Source organism: Otolemur garnettii, unplaced genomic scaffold (genome assembly GCF_000181295.1).
Source record: "Otolemur garnettii isolate 467f Iridium unplaced genomic scaffold, OtoGar3 scaffold00005, whole genome shotgun sequence".
NCBI lineage: Eukaryota > Metazoa > Chordata > Mammalia > Primates > Galagidae > Otolemur > Otolemur garnettii.
In genome coordinates, this window is record NW_003852400.1 from 11,881,192 (window position 1) to 11,897,579 (window position 16,388).

At 36.5% G+C, this 16,388-nt stretch overlaps 1 pseudogene; it reads left to right on the forward strand.

Annotated features, from left to right (window-relative positions):
* The first annotated feature begins 1,025 nt into the window (after positions 1 to 1,025).
* Positions 1,026 to 16,388, forward strand: part of LOC100954663 — a 52,922-nt pseudogene continuing 37,559 nt past the window's right edge.

Consider the following 16,388-nt stretch of genomic DNA (forward strand, 5'->3'; position numbering starts at 1 on the left):
TGAGCATCAAGTAACCTCAGTAATAGCAAAGCAATAGCAAAGGACAGTAATGCCTGGTGGTGCAGAGAGGACAATGAAAGACTTGCCACCCATTTCAAATGAAGAGCGTATTTATACCCCCAGGTCTTTGTCTCTCTCTCTCTCTCACCTTCTCCCCATCAAGAGAGGGACCCACTTTCAACTCTTTTTGGAAGTGCTCGAAACTTTCTCTTTATTCTTCCTAAATAAAATTTCCCTTTGTTACACTGAAACTTGGGCAGGTCATTTTTACTTCCTATTCACTCTGCCTGTGCTGCTCCAGTTTTATTTTCAGTTTCCATTCACTTTTGCTTTCAATTACCACTGAGCCTCAGGTGAACTTTCTAGCCCAGCCTAGTAATGAATGAGATTAACTGAGTTCCGGGAACTGGGACCCCAGCCCCCAATAGCCCGCAAACTCCAGAAGGCCTCTGGTGATATGAAATCCATTAAGAATCTATGCTATAGAACAAAGAATCAGAATTAATAATAATACTACGTAAGTTTTCAGGATACATTACCTTATCTGGCAACAATTTTATCTCAGCCCCGACCTCTTCATTAGTGACTTTTTCCCTCCCCTCAGAAAAACATTTTTGGTGTCATCACAGCTCACAGAAACCTCAAACTCTCGGGCTCAAGTGAGCCTCTTGCCTCAGCTTCCCAAGTAGCTGGGAGCGCAGAAAGTAGTTTAACATGCCTGGCTAGTTGCTTCTATTTATTTTTTAGTAGAGAAGGAGTCTCATTCTTGCTCAGACCTGGCTGAACTCCTGAGCTCAAGTGATCCTCCTATTTCTCTTTCCTTCTTCTCCCAGAGTGCTAGGATTATAATCATGAGCCTCCACTCCCAACCTCCCTCAGAAAAGCACTGCTGTTTTCTTCATGGCATTATCCCCATAAGCTTGGACTTACACTTGCCAAATTTAATAAGAAATTTATGAACGTTTTTGCTCTAATTCAAACTCAAATATTCTCCTGACAGCACATAAATACACACAACAACAATAATGAATGCCACTCAGCAAGACACTGCCACAAATCAACAGGAACCCGGTGGTGAGACCCTGGTAGACCAAGGTAGGTATGGAGTTGTTTGTATTGTGCTGCCAAAGTAAGCATATGGAAGCAAGTTCATGAACTTGTATCTTTAAAAGTAATGTTGAAAGTACAAGTCTGTACATTTTAAAATAAATATTTGAATGTTAATATGCATCAACAACCTGTTCAATTAATTTCAAACATTTTTGTTAGTTTCTAAATCTTCTGTGCCTAATTCTCAGTTTGGTTTATAGCTACTTTTCTTCACTTACTTATTTAACATCCAAAGATCGCATGTCTGTACTTACTAACGGAATCACCTGAAGAAAAACCAAAAAAACCCCAGCTAAAATGTTTTCTGTGGTTTTAAAACTTTCCCCACTCTTTTTGGAAACTGAGACCACTATCCCACCTCTAAGGGTGGTTGGGAGGGGCAAGGGAATGTCTTTTGTTTGCACTGTCAGGAGGCCCTGGGGCCTCCCACGTAGAGGAAGGTCACTAGGAGGATGAGAATCATTTAACTGTAGTTGAACCACAAGATGCCCTCCCTTTTAAGAGTTCTGCTTTCTGCTCATGTTCAGGAAATTTGGTATGGTGAGATAAATAGTCTGCCATGATTCTGCCTTTGCTGGCAAAGTAATAAACTTCTCCTGTTCTCAACCATTTGTTTTCATTCGTCTGATGAGGCTTCAGAGACAGGTGCAAAGAGAGGAGCTTTCAGTAACACTAGCACAGTGATTAGCATTTCCTTAATCTGGTTAACCTATAAATTGGAGCAGGATTATTTAATTATGTTATGTATTGAGGCAATATTGCACCCTTTTTTTTTAGGTTAATGAACACTTCTCATACTGTAAGTCTTTCAATTTATTACTATTAATTCTACCAATATTAGAAATTTCCTGCACTCAATTGGTTACTATTAATTCTATACATATTAGAAACTTCATGCACTCAATTGGTTACTATTAATTCTATACATATTACAAATTTCATAAACTCAGAATCCTTAGACACAAGAACACCATTCAGCTACTACTGGTTTCCAATTGTATTTCTTTACTTTTTATACAGACTTCTTTTTGAAGATCTGGTTTAAATTTCTACTAAGCAAGAGACACCTGAATGGGTAGCATAAGAAACTGATTATAGTGCTTTCCTTTATAGAATATCGTATTTTCTGGGAAATGAGCCAGAGTCTGATCTAACTCATCTCTAACATGTTGAATGTTCTACCATGTAGTTTTTTGCAAATTTTTCCACAAACAGTAATAAAATGCATTCTCCCTAAATAACTTGATTTCCACTCAAATATATTGATGGATACTAACAAACCTGTAGAACTGCTAGAATTGGAAGAGTTTTAGTTCCTTTTTAAAAGTCCTAAGTTGTAACCAAAGTCTTTCTTGCAAAATTGCCATTATTACCATGTATACTTTTTTCCTCTTCTTTTTTTCCCTCCACATTAGAATGTGCCCTTAAATGAAAAGAGTCCCACTAGAAAAGCTGGTTTCTAAATGGAGAGTTCGAGTAAATTTTTTCTACTTTTTGTAATTTAGGCCTGGGCTCCCCTGTCGATTCATAATTGTAAAAATGGAAGAATTTATTCTTTGCCTTTCTCAGTCACTTCCACAATTTTGGAAGCTTTTTAAATGACTACTTTGACAACCTGGAGACCAAGGAAGTTCTCCCCTAGCTCTGGAAATGGAAACAGCTGGCCGCGTTAAGTGGTGATGATTCAGCCTGAGTCACAGACCCACACCCAAATGGAAACTGTAAACCCCAGCCAGCCACAGGGGATCCTGAGAGCCAGGAATCCCCTCTGGGACCTACCGCAGCCTCTGGACTTGCCCAGGTTTCCAAGAGTATTTACAGCTCCTCCTTATTTTCTCTATGGGTTCCCCATTCCTTTCATCATAATTTATAGTACTCTTTATTTATATTTCCAATAAGTAGTGGTGAGTATGAGTGAGGAATAAATTAAGATATGACCAAAACACACTTAACATGACACAACCCAAAAGAAAACATCAACCTGCCCCAAAGCTTCCTTTAGTCTGGAAGTCTGGAGGAGTTCAGATATTTCTGGCATCCCCAGAGGCAACAGCACTTTATCCCTAACAGGCAGGTGAGCCGAGGTAATGAGGTATAACATCCAGGACACACAGCACAGTTCCCCACCAGCCCAATCCTCTTTAATAATCCAATGGCTACCAGTGCCTAGTGTTTACTCTGGCCTGAACTCTCTACACCACCCATCAGGCTCTGTTGGCATGAATATGTCATAACTCCCCTGTGAGGTGGGCATTGTTACTATCTTCATGATCTTCATGGTCATGCAGCTCACGGCTGATGAAGCCAAAAAATGAACACAAGAACTTTGACTCCAGAGCCCAAGTTCTCACCAAATGTGATACTTAAAACGGCGTGCATTTTTTTCCTGAATAATTTAAATTTTAAGAAATCAAAGGCATAATCATTGTTGAAGATTCATAATGCATTCAACAAACATTAAGCAAAAATTATATTCAAACACTGTTCTAGTTACTGAGAATTCAACAATAAACAAAACGGAAAAATCACTGAATGGACTTATCTCATGAAGAGAAGCAACAAATAAGATAAATAAGTAAAATAAATTGTATTGTATAAATGCAAAAGAGAAAAAAATATGGAAAGAAAGTGGGTTATCAAGATGATAAAATGTAAACCCTGTCTCCTTCACTTTTGGTCCTCCATGAAAGCTACTTACTTCCAGTTCTCTTTGGAAGTGCTCTAAACTTTCTCTTAAAAAAAAAAAAAAGTGTTTAGTAATGATCTCACTGGGAAGGTGATAATTAAACCAAGACCTGAAGGAGGTAAGGAAACAAGCCTGTCCCCATCCTCAGCTCAGCCTAGCATCCAAGTAAATAGAATTCCAGGCCAAAGGAACTAGTTTAAAGGCTCTCAGGCACGTAGGAGCATTGCAAGTCTGATCCAAGCACAGCCCATGGCGGATGGGCTACAGTGTAATGAGAAATAGGGGCAAGTAGGAGAAGATGAGCCCTGAGAGACAGCAGGGAAGGGCAGGTTTCCACTCAGATGAGAATAAAAGCAATTGTATTTTAATCACTAGTCAACACAGAGGACAGACATAACCTGATTTATGTTTTTAGAAGAATTTCTCTAGCTTTTGTATTAAGAATAGACTGGGAAAGTGGGAAGGGAGGAGTGATTAGTGGGAGACTTGTTAGAAAACTTCTACTATAATTCTGGAAAATAACAATGTTAGCTTGGATCAGAGAGAGAGTACTGAAAGTGGGGGAAGATGATTTAGAACATATTTTGTAGGTGGAACTGATAGAATTTGCTAATCTATGGATTTGGGCTATGAAGTAAATTGCTAAGCATTTGTAATAATCAAGATTTATTAGCTGAGATATGGAAAATGGTAGGTGTAGTAGGTTTAGGTGATATGCTGAGCAGATATAATGAGGAGGAAGAGATGAGAGTGGAGAGAACATTTGCAGAAGGCTGATCATGATGATGGACCATAGAATGTAACTGGACTGAAGCAGAATGATAAAATGAGGGCGGGCTGAAGGGGAGTGTAGAGATGGTAGATCAAGAATCAGAGGTCTTGGTGAGGCTGTAAGGTTGATGGAGTTAAAACTGGAGTGGGAATTAAGTTAGTCTACACCAAAAGTTGATTTGCTCCCTAAAGTTAAAAAAATACTTATTAGAACATTACCTCCCAGCATTCCTAATAGTGGCTAGTTCCTGGGACCTTTGTATATTCTATTTCAATATTAGCTTTAGCTATCCTTAGATTTCTTTAAATTAATAGACGGAAATTATCTAAAAATAATAATTTAGACTAAGAATTAAAGACTTCAATACTTAAAATGTTACTATCAGGGGTATCCAGACTAAGTAGAATGACCTTAAAGTATTTCTATTTCTACTGTTTATAAGACTTGGTGTGATCTGTCTTTTTTTAAGAAATTATTTTTTACTTTTATTTATACATATTAGTCATCTTTTTTTTAGACTTTGGTAAAAACATAACAAGGAAAAAATATTTTGTTTGCTATTTGTATTTTGTCTTGTGTATTCTGTAACAAACAAGTAGTAAATGATTATGTATTTAAAAAAAGGAAAAAAAAAAGAAAAGAAAATAGTGACTAATTCTCATATAAATTGTATTTAATTTTGACCAAAGTACATTACTTAAACATTAATTTTTAATTCAACATGTTAATACATTGTTTATCATATTGCATCCTCATTTATAAGTGGAATATGTTTGTAATTTCCCTTTTATAATAATATATTTTCTCCAATTTTAATATCGGGTGTATCCAGATTAAAATTTTGAGTTCCTATAAGGTAAGGTTCGGCTATTGAGGACAGATTTAAGAATCCCTAGACTAAAATAGATTGTCCCATGTTCACATTCAAAGCACATCTTCTGGCCCACAAGTCATTGAATTATAAAAGGATATATAAATGAAATAAAACACATTAGTATAGAGATTAAAAGTTAATTATTAATTCTCCTCATTACTTTTTAAAATGGAACACACAATCAAAATTTTAAATCTTAATCTAATGATTGGCAATCTTTTATGAAAACATTTTACAATACCACCTAGTTCTTAAAAGATAATGATAAAATTATATCTTCCAAAAGTATATTTTTAAAATAAAGAAATATAAATAGGTGATATTCAGAACATACAGATCATTACTTTATTTCTAAATCTCTCATAAAGTAAATGGGGCCCTGAAACTTTATATAAACTTTGTACACGATAAATCCACATGCGTTCAGTTTTGCTGTAATTCCTAGAGAGTCAGGAAAATTACTGGTAGTGACATTCTCTAGGGGGGAGACTATTTTCTATAAACCTCTTCATGTTTCATTCTGAAGCTTTTGGAGAAACACAAGTATGTTTTCATCACACACACAAAAAGCCTAGGTGCCCCTTTTCTAAATACATCATACAAATTTAAAGTAGGTTATGCTGTTATACTCGTTTTATGGATACGGAATCCAAGACACAAATGTAAAATAACTTGCCAAAGATTACATAATGAGCAAAGGCTCTGGGGGGTTCACATGTGATACAAATATATTGTGAAGAAGTCAACATGAAGTAAGGTAATATTAAATTTCATTGATTGCCAAGGCTATCAGTCCTTGCTGGGAAAGGAAGTGTCTGTGTTGGGGTGTGTGGATGGGACATGGATCAGAGAAGGCTACAAGAGGAAATAAGACCTGTGTTTAACTTAAAAGACAAATGGGAATTTTTGCAAAGAAGAAAGTCTGGAGGAAAGGGCAAATCATTGGGGCCAAGGGAATGAGATAAGAAAAGAGGAAAGGCAGGAGTTGGGCATAGAAGGGAAAGATGGCAAAGATGAAGCTGGAGATCTGGGGAAGGGTGAGATTCGGGAGGCCTTGGACAGGCTGCCAAAAGCTTTAACGTTATCCTCTGTGTCATGGGAAGACTTGCAATGATTTGAAGCGGGGGCTGAATATGTTTGGGTTTCTGTTATACATGCATCGCTTTGGTAGCTTTGAGGAGGAGGTATACTAAAAGAAAAAATTTGGTAATAGAGGGTTGCTGCAAAAATCTGGGAAAAAATATATCTGATTTTAAAGAAAGAAGGGATAGTACTTGGGAAAAGAAAACATACGTACAAAGAAATAAGAGATAACATCAGGTTTTGGTCATTATTTAGAGCAGTGATTTTCAATCTTTTTTTTTTTTAATCTCACAGCATGCTTGAACCTATAGTTAGACTTCTGAAGCACACTTCAATTATTTTGATCAAAAAAAAGTAAAAATGTGCTTACTGTGCTTTTGAACTTCTTTTGAAAAAAATTTCATTAATGATCTTTAAAATTTTTCATAGCACATCTAAGATCCTCTCAGATGGAGGGGTAGGGATTTTAGATCAAGGATAAGAGGTCTTGGTGAGGCTGTAGAGTTGATGGAGTTAGTACTGAAGTGGGGAGTAACTCTTGCTCCCTAAAGCTTAAAAAGAAACTTATTAGAACATTACCTCCTTTATAGATAAAGAATCCAAGACACAAATGTAAAATAATTTGCCAAAGATTACATAATGCGCAATTCATTGTGAAGAAGTCAACATGATCAGGTACCACGACAGTCTATTTAAAAAATGACTGACTTATTGTTTAATGGTGCTTATTACTAACTTTAGTGTAGTAGAGGAATGAATGCCAGATTTTGGCAGGTTAAGGCATGAATTAGAAATCATAAAGTGAAGATATTTAAGTTAAATAAAATGATAGGTAATATTAAATTTCATTGATTGCCAAGGCTATCAGTCCTTGCTGGGAAAGGAAGTGTCTGGCACACCAGTTGAAAAACATTCATTTAGAAGTAAGAAATGAAAAAAAAAAATGGAGGTCTTATCTCCTAATTTTCTTATGTGAATCGTCATTGTTTCATTGATATTAAATCCAGGAGAAAGCACAACAGGAAGTGCAGAATGATCCATTACACTCCACACAAGCTTCCCACAGGACCTACAGTGGATATGGAAGACAGAAGGTGGGTGGGATAGATCAGGAAGGTATAGATTGGAAAGTGTTGACGGGCAGTAAACAGTCTATGAGTTCTACCTAAACCTGAAATTGGAGCTGTGAAGATGGACATGAGTGTTCGTTCATCAAGAGAAAATGCAAGAATAGATGCTGGCTACAGAAGAAACTCAGGACACCAGCAATGTTTAAGCTTCAGACAGAGGAAGAAGAGCCTAGAGCAGTGGTTCCCAACCTTCCTAATGCTGCAGCCCTTTAATACAGTTGAGAACCGCTAACCTAGAAGAATAAAGAAGCTATAAACCAAAGGTAGAGCATAAAACAGCCAGGTGATGAGAGAGAATCTCAAGAAGGAAACCAACTTTATAAACTTTAAGTAACACAGGAACCTTTGGCTTTGACAATAAGGGCAGGAGTCAGTTTGCTTAATAGACTCACTCTCTGTGGACAGAGGAGCCAGGGTATAATTGCTTGAAAATCAAGTAAAAGTCTTAGGATCTCATGAATCCCATATTTTTTCAAATGATTCTCACTTTGAACATACTCTGTAAGTAGCTATCTTCCCTCTCTGCAACTGCCAGGGGAGGGAGGATCGTGATTCATATCACCATCTTCAACAGTTTTAAAACTTATGTGAACTTTTGAACTTAGGATGCAAAATAATTTCACATTATTAAAAGTAAATCTACTTTTCAATGTAATCGGGCAATCTCTCATCAGTGGGTACTAACCTATGATATTCATAGAAATAGTTTCCATTTTAATAGAAAATTGCATAGAGAAATACACTCTGTAATTTATATCACTGAGAGAAAAATATTGATGTATATATACATAAATATCAGATTATTAATTCACAAAAACATAAAACAATTTTCCCTGTTTATTTTTGTAAGAAAGACGTGTAATTTGGAATTTTTTTTCTCCTTAAAGTTATTTAAAGAGAGTGATTGTGGCAGGGTATACAATTTCATTATCTTAGAAGTAGCCAAATCTGCACAATTTTCATTACAGCATTCAATAACCTTGCAACTGTATTGCAGACACTGATAAGCATTATGACCATCTTGGTAGAAAGGTAGAAACCAAAAACTTTCAAAGATGACTTGTTTTTCTAGTTTATAAGTGAAAGGCCTATATGCCTCTGGCCAAAAAAGCTGTTTGAGAGAAAGCAGTGAAAAGACTTTGTGCAGGCCTACTTGTGTGAAATGGAGGCAGAATCCCATATGGCCAGGTTGGTTGTGGGCCTAAAACCCCCTAAGGTCAGCCTGGTCTGGTCGGTTGCGGATGTAAAAACCCCCTGACTTAAGGCCCACATGGGAGTGGAAGTTTGCACACAAATTTCTGTATGCCCTAGAATTTTCTTAATTATGCCTTGTTTTAAAGATGGGGTAACTGCCTCCAAATAGCAAGGTCAGTAGAACAGACTTTCAAACTGTCTCTTTCCTCCATAGCCTCAGGCTTCATCAGATAAGAACAAAGAAAGTAATGACTAATAACATGTTCTCCATTAAGTTATGTTAAGCTGGGTTATATTGAAAGGGTTATGCTTAAAGCTGTATGTTGGGTGGATTATCAGATTACTAGGAAGGACCTGCTTACAAGGTGAGTAGTCACAAGATGTTTAAATGGATTAATGAAGTCATTGATGTCCAATGCACATGTGCAGAGGGAAGTCATTGCCGTCCAGTGCGCATGTACAGAGAGATTGTAATGAATACTAATAAGGTCACATGCACAAGATGGACTATATAAACCAACCACAAATAAAGAAGCTCGCCATTTTGCCTGAGTGAGAAGAAGGTCACCTTTATTTAAAATACAATTTCAATAAGCGTGCTTATTCTTTGCATCATTGCTTTTCCGTGACACCTTTACGGCAACAGTAATTCTATGAGAAAAAACTTGCAGCTCAAAATTCAACCTTCTTAAGTCTTTAAATTAGCAATGGAGACTGAGAGAAAGGGATATTTAAGCCTTAGAACCCATTGCTTAGTAAGATCTCTGCAATACATGACTTTAATCCCCTTTTTAAAGAATGGCCCTCAAACACAGGCAGCCTTACCTCATCATTTTAATTACAAGAAATGCAATGCAAACAATGAAACCTTCAAGGAAAAACAAGCAGAATATTTAAAATGTGACTGCTTTGGCCTGATTTCCTGACTTTTTTCATAGATAAAAATTTCTGAAGATTTAAAGTGATTATTTCAGGCTCTATATTCTTAAAACATTTTGGGGTCTTCGTAACAGCAGAGCTAACACTACACTTCTTCACATGTCCAAACCCTATTCTTTTAGTGTAAAATTATTTAATAATACAGTAATATTAGTCACTTGATTTGAGAATCATCTTTTTCCAAAATGTTCTTTGATTGTGTCGAAGCCATTAGAATGATATAAATTTCATCTATAAATTTCAAATAGATTTGGTGGGAATAATAGCTTATTTATATGTTTTCTCAAAACATAATTGATCTTAGATGGTTAATTATTTAAAATTCTGACTTCCATCATTAAGTAAGTCAGTGGTTATCTTTACAAAATCTCAGTGCTTCTTTAAGAGAACAGGAAATTATATTTTTTGTAACAATTCTAACTCCATTGCTATTTCCTTGATTTCAATTTTCTGAAAGACTGATAGAAGTGAAATAATAAGAAATGGGGTGGGGAGGACTTCTTTGTTTAGGTAACTGTGAGAAACTGTAGCAAAACGCCCTGGGCTTCCATCTGATTCACAGGAGGTGAAAGGAGCAGGTGCCTGACTTGCGACCATAGGAAGGAATCCTGGGAAAGAGCTTCAGGCCTTGACAAGGTCTAGGGCTGGGGGGATCTAAGGTGTAGGGTTGTGGGAATCACCTTGGTGGTTTTAGCAGCTGTGATAAGTATTGATAGCTGACAGACTCCCTCCCTCCAACAGAGAACTAGATGGAATGTAGATTCTCCACATTCCCTAGAGCTTTGAAACAGGAGGCAACACTTTACCATCTCTACAGGCAAGCTGGAGGCATTTGAGACTCACAGGGCAAGGGGCCAGGATTTCCCCATAAATCAAAGTGAAGACAGCACTACTAGAACTTCAGTGAGTGCATTATCTTGGCAATGTTTTGGCATACATCTTAAAAATGAACCCGAACAAATAACTAATGGAAGCACAAGGAAGGAGGTAAAAGAGTATTCTATCTAAAAACCTGTCTGTAGAATTGCATGTGCTGAGCCAGATCTTTGCTCAGATTATGGTGTTACACAAATTTATAACATAATCTTCCTGGCTGTAAATAATTGAAGCATGAGTAATATCTACCTAATTATCTGGAATGAAGAGAGCAAACTTAAAAGCTTTGTAGAACCAGAAAGTTGTTATGCTGAATATTTAATAACAATAAGCTGCATAACTTTGAGAGATAATTTTACCTCTCTGCACTTCAGCTCCTTTATCTGAAAAATAAAGAGATGGGACTGTGTGTTCAAAATCCTACTATCTCAAATTCTTGATTTTTAAATTAAAAGTCTATTCCAAATATTATGAGCGTTGCATAATTCATGAGTTGTCATTTGATTATTTTAGTTTTTTTATCTTTCTAAATATAAAGTCATTTACGCTCAATGCAAAAGAACATCAGACAACTATTTAACAAAAACTATAAACTCATTTTCCTGGGATGACTACAACAACAAATTTTCATGTCTGTAAATCTAAACTTACATAATTTATACACATATTAAATTGGGATAATACTATTTATGGTATTTTATTATTTAATTGATTATTCACAATTTCAGTTTCACACTTTGTTGAACTTCTATTAAGTGATTTTTCTCTTACTATGTTTGTTAGCATTGCTGAGGTTAAATGCATTTTGCAAGAATAAATTTTGAACATTATGGTATATTTATCACTTTCTTATTCTTCAATAAGTTATTTGTTTGGTTTCATTTTGAAAATGTATTTTGAAACAATGCCAAGATTATGCACCCACAGGAGTTCTAATAGTCTGCGGAGTCTTGACTTTGATTTATGGGGAAGCCTGGTTTTAACTCAGGCTAAAATTAGGTCCTGAGTTTTTCACACAAGGATTTGCAGAGACATGCAGGCCCATTGCTCTAGTAACTAACTAGGGTAACAGTAAAGAGCCTTGCGTTGCTATCTCTATGAGTTTACGTGAACTTTGTTCCCCTTCTTTCTGACATACTGTGAGGGAGTGATCTCAAAAAATCTTAATAGTCAAAGGCTAGTGAGTCAATGTTATTATTTGTTTAATTTTGATTGGTACTCAGAAAATTCTGTTCAGCTAAAATTGGTTAAAAAAAGAAAAAACAACCATTTTAAAATATCCCTTTATCAGGTACCACACTCTATACTGCAAAGGTATTTTCATTAAATTTGCAAAAAGAAAGAAAAAAGAAAACAGGAGCCTTGCAGCATAGGTTCTGTTGTACCTGGGTAAGGATGAGCTATTGATGAGGACATTGTGCTGAGGGCAATAATACTGTCACAGAGTGACAAATGATGTGTAATCTCACTTATAGGAAGTATCTAAGATGGTGAAAATCATAGAGTTCATAGAGTGAAATGCTGTCTACTAGAAACTGAAAGGAGGGGAAATGGAGAGTTACTAATAAACAGGCACAACATTTTAGTAAACTGGGCCAGGCGCGGTGGCTCCACCTGGAATCCTCTGTGAGGCTGAAGCGAGTGGATCACTGGAGCTCACCAGTTGAGACCAGCCTGAGCCCGACTGAGACCCCATCCCTAAAAATAGCCCAGCTTTGTGGCAGGTGCTGGTAGTCCCAGCTACTCAGGAGGCTGAGGCAAGAAAATCACTCGAGCCCCAGAATTTGAGGTTGCTGTGAGCTATGACACCAAAGTGAGACTCTGTCTCAAAAAAAAATATATATTAAACTGAGATAGAGATTATAATGTAAAACTTTGTGCCTAACTATAGTCAAAAATAATGTATTGTATCATAGGTGCAGAAAGTTGTGTTACCTTTCTTAGCCTATCATAAAGGTCATGGTCAAACCTCCTATAACAAAAGACAGATTAACAAGAGAAAAGCTTAATGAATGTATTTAATCAAGATTTAACATGACACGGAAATAAAAACCCAAAGATACAGAGAAAACCATTCATTTTTGTGCTTAGGTTCAATGAAGAATGGACAGCCACGTAGAAACGCAGTTGGACAAAGGGTGTGATCTGATGGAAATAGACGTGGGTGGGACCCAACAAGGCCGGGATGTTCAGATTTTTCTTGGACCACCTGTGTAGCATTTTCTCCTCCAGGCTGAGCCAGGACCCCCTCTGGAATGGGGGCCTTCGAGGAAAAAGGGAGCAACCTTTCTAGGTTTTATGACTTCCGTTAGAGAAGAGGGGTTCAGGTTTCTAAGACCCATCTTGAGGAAGAGGAATTCTGACTTCTATGATTCTGTTTGGGAAGAAAGAGGGGCAGAAAACAAGTGGGCACAAGATTAGAAAGAAATTGCTTCTGAAGCCTTCCACTGTCCTTCAGTTCAAGGTATCACACTTGGTATTGTGTTCTGAGCCCCAACATTGCACTTAAAAATTTGTTAAGATGGTAGATGTCATATAGAATGTTCTTACTACAAAAAGATTTTTAAACATGAGAAAAGTGAAGGATAGGATTGCCAAACAGCCTGCCCAAACTGAAAAAGCTAGTAAGTGGAGGATTAAAATTAGATTGGAGGATCTAAAATTATCTAAATAGATTAAATCTAAAATTAGATTATTCATTATTTGTATTTCCTCATCACGCTTTATTTATAGTAAGTTAACAGAATAGAATATAATCATCTTAGTACAAGGATCACCTGAAATTTACCACTTACATATTCCAATGAAGGTGGTTACAACCTTGCATTTCTCCTGTTTGATAATGTTGGTTTTGACTTATACTTTCCCATCCCCAAAACATAAGGTGTGAGGTGAATTCTGTTCCTAATCCTCTTTCCTACCAAACATGGAATGACTGGCTCCAGTATGTTAATTTTCCCTCTTTCCAGTTCCATGGTTTCTCTGGGTGTCATGGCTCACACCTGTAATCTTAGCATTCTGGGAGGCCCAGGTAGGTGGATTGCTTGAGCTTAGGAATATGAGACCAACCTGAGCAAGAGCAAGACTAGAAATAGAAAAATTAGCTGGGCCTTATGGTGAGTACCTGTAATTCCAGCTACTCAGGAGGCTGATGCAAGCAGATGTCTTGAACCCAAGAGTTTGAGGTTGCTGAGAGCTATGATGACATGATGACACTATGGCAGTCTACCCAGGACAACAGAGTAAGACTCTGTGTCAAAAAAAAAAAAAGCACACACACACACACATACCCAGTGGCTATAAAGTTCATGAACAATTAATAGCTATTGGGGGGGGTGCCTATGGCTCAAAGGAGTAGGGTGCTGGCCCCATATGCTGGAGGTGGTGGGTTCAAACCCAGCCCTGGCCAAAAAATGCAAAAAACAAAAAACACCCCCCCCCCCCAATTAACAGCTATTTCAAATTGCACACAAACTTCATGGCCACTGTGTGTGTGTGTGTTTGTATATATGATGTTACCTATTCCATTCTTATTAATTTATTTAGGTGGAGGGGGGACTTGGGTCACTATTTAGCAGATAAGCTCTTTCCATTAAGAGCCCAAAGCATATCTCAACATTATTACTGATCAATAAGAGACTTTTTTTCCCCCTTTAAGTTGACGGGGGATTTGAACAGCTACTAAAGAAGATGATACCTTTATTTTATAAAAGATGCATATGGATTAAATATTTTCCATCAAGTAAATCTTAATAATACTTTATAGAGCCTGTATCTTCTCTCTGAGTCATATGGGTTACTTCTCCCTCTTTAAATAGTGGCGAGAAATGGAATCACTGCAGTATTATGTGACTTCCCCAAGGTTAGTTAGCAAACCCGCTGCAGAATTCAAAGTTTAGTTCAAACCAGCTAAATTAAAATAAGGGAGTGCTTTTTAAGACTAAAGCTGTAAAACCTTTAAAATAATCAGCAGTGTAAATTAAAATTACCTAATGAATACCAGACAATCAAAGAGGTTTTGTTTTATTTTTAACAAAGGCAGATATTCTAAAAGTATGTAGCTGGTCTTAAAGATAACTGCGTTTTTCAGTCATGAAACACCCTCAGATAAAGAAGATTCACACAAGGGATGAAATTTGTTTAGTCCTGCTCAAGGTTATAGAGCAAGTATAATAGAGAAAGGCTTTTAGAAACCTATTTGAGTAAGCCATTTCGGTCTTTTTATCTTAATTGCTCTTTATCTCCGGATAGTTTGCTTCTCAGCTTTGGTGTTGGGTTAATTTTCTTGTTTGGGGGGGAGTGGGGGTTGGGGATCTGGTCTTTACTTTGTGCTTGTCTGCTTGCTATAGTGACAATTCTATGTCTATAATATTCATTCCACAGTGTATAATGTATACTCCTTGTTTAAATGGTTAGTTTCAGAAATATTTAAGAACCTTTCTCTACCTAAAATAAACATTTTGAAGAACCATTCAGGAGTAAGAGAGATGATGAGCCGGGTGTTTGGGCTTAAGCATAACTGTGGCTTAAAAAGTGAAATCTTTACTGCATTGTAAAAATAGTTAGAATCACTCTTCATTAAAGCAAATAATTGGTTGCCTAAAAGTCTAAAATACCCATATCCTCCAAACAGATATCAAAGGGCTGAAAAGTGTGGCATTTGTTATTTGAATTCCTCTACCTTTCTGTGCGGGAATGTGGACTGGAGTGTGAAATGCAATGAATGCAAGGCTTAAAATAAGGTCATAAATTGAATTTGATATAACATTTATAAATTTAACTGAAAGCTTTATGATACTTCTTTGGTGCAGAAGTGAAAGAAAGAAAACAGTTTAACTCTAAATACCTAACACATATCATTGATCATTCCATAAAACCTGGTCCTTTAATGGCACCTTAATATCTGAACAGTTGAGTAAAAAGAAAAGAAACAGAAATATGCAATAACATCAAAATATGTAAAATCAAAAATGACATAAATCATTTTTAACCCTATATCAGACCTATATTATTATTATTTAGTACAAACAGGTGATAAGAGAATTTTAAATAGGCACTAATTCATTTTGGAGCAATCCATCTGAAATGCAAACTTTCTTAACTCTCACTCTATGGTGGTGTCTACTATGAAATTTTGGGAACATATAACATTTTTTATTAGAGCTATTTTCAAGAAAAAATGTAGCTCCATAACTCTAACTATATCCAAATATAAATAACATACGTTTATATGTTATGGCTTTTTATCTTTCTATGGTGAGTCCTAAAAGTCATGCATGAAGTCACCATACCTAGGGAAAAATGGGAGATTGTAGCTAAATGTACCTTTATTTTACAAAGAAGTGGCCAACACATAGAGAATATTTTTAAGTGCTTTATAACATTATATAACCAATATTTTATAAATAAAGGTAAATTTAGCTATAATTTCCTATTTTCCCTATGTATGGCAACTTTATGGGTGACTTGAGAAACCCTGTATTTTGGCTTTTCTTAGGAAAGTGATTGTAATTTCTAGCGCTGCCCGTATGGGACTCCAGGGAATTTGGTCATGGATGTTTACACTGTGTCTTTCATGAGATGCCTCTCTATCCCGGTAGACAGCCTAAAAGTCTGGCCTGTAACTACTAGTGTCTTTCACAGGACACTTGTTTATATTGGCAGACACCTGGGAGGTTCCTGCCTAACCCATATCTGCTCCTTTCCTAGAGAGTTTGCCATTCT